The 6,215-nt window shown below is 40.4% G+C and overlaps 1 protein-coding gene across 2 annotated transcripts in view; it reads right to left on the minus strand.

Annotated features, from left to right (window-relative positions):
• Positions 1–5,899, minus strand: part of LOC310696196 (ephrin type-B receptor 5) — a 157,018-nt gene extending 151,119 nt beyond the window's left edge. The window contains exons 1-3 of one of the 2 annotated variants that reach the window (XM_083481395.1): positions 5,821–5,899; positions 2,415–2,476; positions 1,594–1,725 (exon numbers count right to left, since the gene is read on the minus strand). The gene's annotated coding sequence lies outside the window, so the exon portion shown is untranslated. Of the gene's footprint in view, positions 1–1,593; positions 1,726–2,414; positions 2,477–5,820 lie in introns of those variants that run through there. The other variant, XM_083481393.1, reaches the window with a different exon arrangement.
• Positions 5,900–6,215: the final 316 nt, after the last annotated feature.

Below are 6,215 nucleotides of genomic sequence, written 5' to 3' on the forward strand. Positions count from 1 at the left end.
GAAGTCTACCTCCTCACCACTTATCCCCATTCCAGGAAAACAGCTTCACCCTCTGAAGCTGTGCTATTTTTTTCTAGAAAAAGAGGTGCCAGAACTCACTATGAACACCTGCTTTGTTCTCTTATAATGGCAATGGTGCCCACCTGAGAGGTGCCGGAACTGTGTTCCTGTGAGCTCTGGCTGGAAAAAAAAGCCCTTCTCAAAGGTAAGGGTTTGTTGTTCTTTGCTTTTTGTTTTGCTGAGGGTTGGGATCACCCATTATTTCCTTTTTTAAGGAAGCTGCAAGGGAGGGGGAAGGCCCTGGTCAAGGGAGTCAGCAATGAGATAAAAACAGCACTCTGCAAGCAATATGGGATTTGCAACTGCGAAAACAAGCAGAGAAGTGAGACAGGAGGGAGACCAGGATGGGGAAATGAGGGGCAGAACCTTAGCCAAACTAAGGGGGTCCTGGGCAATAGAGGTGTCCCATAGTTCTCTCCTTAAGCCAGGGTTACAGTCGCCAAAACAGAATGCCTAGTTGCCATTTGGGGGCCAGACAGCTCAAAAGTCCTATTTTTCATATGACTTTTTGGTTCCTGAATTTCGTTCCGATGGTGCAGATAAAATACCATGGATAGAATTCTACAGGATGTGTTGCTAGCGTGTGAAAACGGGCAAGATCCGAGGATCCCCAGGCATGCACTTCCAGATGGTAGAGACGTCAGGCGCCATCTTGGCACACAGGAATCTTCACTTGGTCGCCAGTGGCCAAAAGCCAGGTGCAAAATGTGTGGGGCGCTTGGTGAATTTCAAACGCTGCTCCCCACTGATGTAGGTCAGCCTTCTTCACTACACAGCTTTGGCAAATTTACAATTTACTCTTTACACCGGACTTATGTGCATCTCAGGACCCATCCTATTCCTGCGACTGTAATTCATTTTAATTGTTTTTAGTTGTGAATGTTAAAGGGTTGTAACACACCCTGGGACCTGCTGGGGAAGGCTGGGAAATAAATGCCATTTTAAAAACGACAACTTTACAACAGTTGGAAGAGGAGTGGGGGTGCGGACAACAAGTCTTCCCTTAAGAACAGGGGTAATATAAATACTCAGCAGTGTCTTTGTTTTGTTTGTGAATCACTGTTGTGTGTGAGGCTCATCAGTCCAAACTATTTGAATTGAAGTTTCCCAGGACTCTAACACCAGAGGATTTGGGATGCTTTTCTGGCTGACAGTTATTCTGGAAAAAAAACTCCCCAATTAAGACACACGCTACAACTCTGCAGACAGAACACACCATTTTATTGTTCAGTTATTTGTGCGCGGAGAATATTTATTTTCCAGCCCAGTCTCCCTTTCTGCATGTTTACATCTTATCATATATACTCTACCGGAAAGAAAACAAGATTACTTAACTAACGCTCCAAACATTAGTTGGGGGCAGCAGGGCAGACTGAAGAGACATTGCTGCCTATGGAATCTATGCCAGCTTTTATCCCAGGCCTGAATGCTTGTTGGATCAGTGGGAAAGACTAAAAGTATTCACTCCGTTCTGTGCAAAGATCTGCAGGCCAGCTGGGTGTGTTCATTAACAGCGGCTGGCTCTGTACATACCTGATTGCCCAGTCCTGGCAGATTAATTCAAAGCTCTCGGAGCCAGAAGACGCGGCAGGGTTGCTGCAGCTGCAGACGAGTGGGGGGGGGGAAGCCTTTTAAACCTCGCAGTCCTGGCTCAGGAAAAGGAACCTGCAGTTCAGATAGGGAGAGAGGGTGGCACGGACATGTCTGAGATTTACGAAACCCTTAGAAAAGCAAACGTTTACAGACAGGTGCCCTAATCTCCCATTTCATTACTTTCACTCCTTAGCTAATCCATCTTCCTATTCCTTGTTGCTTACGGGTAGGAATTTAGTCTGCTTTGCATTTTCATTCAAATCTACCTAATTTGCTAATGCGGCTATGTGAAACTTGCCCATTTCTGATTTTTGTTACGGAGCTGTCCATCCAACCTCCCCCGGCCCCTCCAAAATGAGAATATATGGGGAAACTTGCATAAAAATGCAGATAATAGTGAAAATAACATCAAAAGGCATTATATCAGGGGAAACTACTGGCAAAAATATGTATATTAGGGGAGATGCACACTAAAGTACTGGCGGGTTTTTGTGAGGATGTTAAAATACAAATTATTGGCAAACTGATGCAGAAATCTGGTGAAATTGCTGGATTTATGATCAGAAGAGAAATGGAGAAAAAACAAAATTGGCAGATTTATCCATCCCTAATTTGGGCCCATAACATGGAAAAAACCTCCTCCTCTAAGTCCCCACCCCTCTTTCTCCCCATGAATGTTTCTTTATTGTGTCTGGCTCTGCTACTTTTAGAATGCCTTCCACTTCTTGAACACTCATCACAATTCACTACTATTTTCCCACCTGTCAATGCAGAAGTCACCAACTTCTCACTCACTTCTCACGTCCTGTTTCTTCTTCTTTTACTATATAAGAAAGAAGAAAGCAATGTAATATACAATTATAGTTTGTTCACCGAAGGGGAAAAAAATGTACAAAGTTGTATTGTCTTGAAATTTACTTTTCAAGAATGACTCTCCGCCCCCTGCTCCCACATGTTGGCTTAGTTCTCAGTATTGCAAACCAGATGCATTTATACCAGCATATTAAATATGCATATTAAAGCATATTAAAGAATTTTACTACTTTTTATTCAGATCCCCACCTCTTGCCTCGCTTTTCTCTGGTTGTGTTTGGGCACGTTTAACTGCAGCCTGACACACAGAAATACAGCAAATAAAATGTTCCCTCATATGGAAATTTCACCTGCTAAATTTATTGTTCCCAGCAAAGATGCAATTATGTGTGTGGTTGAGGCAATCCTATTTCCACCTTGAAATATTTGCCACTGTAAAACTTACAAATATTATGCAAACAGAAGACAGAGAACTTACTTATACAAAAGTCCTACAATGGCAGCAAAAATGGTTCTAGTTCTATATTTTAATTCCCTCTTTGGTCTTCTCAAAGTTGCTTCCTAGGATTGCTACATACAACTACTTGTGGAGTTTTTGCTTCTAGTTTTCCATTCAGAAAATCATTCCAACTTATTCCTATTATTCATTTAAACACTGCCTTTTTCCCCTGGCAGGGCTGAATGCAGCTTACAAATAAACTTCCTCCGATATAGTTTCTTATTCGCACAGATTTCTCACTTTCCCTCCCTAACCATGTCTTTTCATAGCTCCTTCAGCTTTTAGCAGAAAACTTGACAGAAATTCATTAGTTAAAGCTTAGGAACACCAAACACAAAGGTGGGCCTTATATCAGTTAGCATTCACCCCCACAAAAAGCAGGGGAATATAAGGATGGAAGCAAATCTAAAAATAATAATAATTATTCTATTATCTTAAAGCACCATCATTCCATCAGGCCAGCCATGGCTTCCCTCAAATAATCTTGGGAAACTGCAGTTTGTCCAAGGTAATGAAAATTGTTAGGAGACCCCCGATTCCCCTCACAGAGCTACAGTTTCTAAAAGGGATTTAAACAACCAACCCTTCTTCCCAGGGAACTCTGACAATTGTAGCTCTGTGAGGGGAAGAGAGGTCTCTTAACAGTTATCAACACCTTTTGCAAACTCTACAATTTGATCATCCCCTTTTGATCGCTGGCAGATTTTTTTTCCCCTCCTCTAAGTTGTTTCAAAACCTGCTTGACCAGAGATAAAGAGTGAAACAGCTAAGCCTGCCAAAATCTGAAAGGCGGGCCTAGCAGGTGATAAAGTTGAGCTCCCTGCCACAAATAACTCCATCTCCTGTTTTCTGTACCTCAGACCTCTGCTAAAAAGACACAAATAACTCCATCTCCTGTTTTCTGTACCTCAGACCTCTGCTAAAAAGACACGTGCAAAACGGGCAACTTTTGTTTTTCCTGCTTTCCTTCGACAAACTTCTTCTTTTTTTACATTAAATCTGTATACCACCCTATATTCGTAGGCCTCGGGGCAGTTCACAACAAAGTTACAACATAAAAAGCACAACAGACGTATTAAAAACAATTAAAACAGTCCCTAAACAATATGCCGGCCAACAAATATAAGTGCAAATACAAAATACAATGTAACATACAGCATTTAAAAACAATTTAAAGCACTCCCACCTCCCAAACAAAACACCCACCCACCCAAGTTTAAAAACCCGTCCCCATAAAACTGGTGTTTGGCAAACCATAGCAGGACAGCCAATTCTCTTTAATTCCATTTACAGGCCAAGTGGTGAAAAAACTTAATTTGTGAAATTTCCCAGTAACTGGCTGCTTTTAAAGACACAGGTGCCTAGCCAGAGCATATCCTCCAGGATTTATCCGATGAAAACAGGGATGCCCTATTCAATAAATTATAATAATATTGTATTATTTATACCCCTCAATTTGACTGGGTTGGCACTCTGGATGGCTTCCATCATATATAAAAACATAATGAAACGTGAAACATTAAAAAAACCCTTCCCTATACAGGGCTGCCTTCAGATGTCTCTAAAGGTTGCATAGTTACTTAGTGCCGTATTTACATATAAGCTAAACAAGCTACAGCTCAGAGCTCCACTCTCTTGGAGGCCCCCCAAAAATTAAAGGGGAAAAACTGGATGAACATTTCCAAAATATAAGATAAAAAACAAATAAACTAAAACCTGCAATTATTATTTCATGTTATAGCAAGTTTCTACAGACTAGATTATGAGTCTTTGTAAATTGAGTTTGTAAAGGAACTTTCGTTATTGCCAAAGGCCAACATGTTTGCTTTATTAAGTTTGTTATGAATAAAAAAATCATTTTAAGTCAGAGCTTAATAATTATTTCACTATTAATGTACTTCTTCATAATTGTATTTCACTGTTAATATACTTCTTTGTATTTCAGTTCAAAAATTACTTTGACAAAATACATATTTTGTTATGTGCAAATGGCTTTAGATACCTATGAGGTCCATAAATGACCGTATAGCATATATTCAACACAAAAAAGCAGCGGCAATTTGTTGTTGACAAAGGACAGCTGGACATATAAAGGGCTCCATTACTTTCAGTAGCTTAGGGCCTCATCAAAGCTAAATCTGGCCCTGGTTACTTACCTCCTAGGCTGGGGGGGGGGGAGTGGGGGTCACATAACTCTCCATACCCTCCAACATTTCTCCGATGAAAATATAGACGTCTTAAAGAAAAGCTAGACATTCCAGGATCAAATCAGAAACCAGGATGGCTTTTGTAAATCCAGGACTGTCCCTGGAAAATAGGGACACCTGGAGGGTCTGCTGGGGGGGGGGGCACCCTTTACTACAGCTAGATCTTGAACTGTTTTGACCAAGGCCCCTAAACTCAGATATTGTTTACACTCTCTAGGCCAAACTAGATTACACTGCAGCTTCATATAACACTTTTCAAGCTTTCCTCCCTTTCTCTTAATGAAAAGCAGCTGCAGGAGGCTGTGAAATTGATCAGAGAAGGGGCAGTGGGTAGAAAAGGGTGTTTAACTATTTCCCCAGAGGCCACTAAAACCAAAAAAAACTGCCATTCCCAAATTATTTTTCCACCTGTGATAAAAAAAGGGATGGATACCACTCTCTTAAAAAGTAGTATATTTCCACCATCAAATACTGTCATCATACAGAATAAAGGCCGATTCTGAGCTTTTTTTAAAAAAGGGGGGGACACCTAGTGTCTGTCTAACAGTCTATTTACAAAGGACCTGGATTTTAGGATTCACAATAGAAGTGGCAAAATATGTACAATTATATAAATATTCAGGTTAGCATTGTTAATGTTTTTCTTACCAGTCCCAGCTCCTGTGTCTTTAACAGTAGCCTGATCTGCTCGCATTAGCAGATAGTTTAATATCTTCAAGCTGTGAAAAAGCTGAACCTGGAGGTTAGGAAGCACATGAGTAAGCCAAATCATTTTTTCAGGTTACTTGGCATCCTTAATTCAGAATAGTATAATCCAAACCAGATTATGAAAAGCAAGGAGAGAGAATCTTTCTCCTGTTATAGTAGTTGAGCAAGAAAATTGGTGATTAAATCAAAGTTAGTAATTGCAAAGTAATGTACATTTGGCCAATAAACATAAGTTTCTTTAAAGTCTGCCCTTATATGGGGCTTTTAAAGCTTTAAAATGCATAGAAAACAGGCTGAGGAGGGGATTAATAAAATACTTATACAGTATGAGAGAA

Source organism: Podarcis liolepis (genome assembly GCF_965112155.1).
Source record: "Podarcis liolepis genome assembly, chromosome: 17".
Taxonomy (NCBI): Eukaryota; Metazoa; Chordata; class Lepidosauria; order Squamata; family Lacertidae; genus Podarcis; species Podarcis liolepis.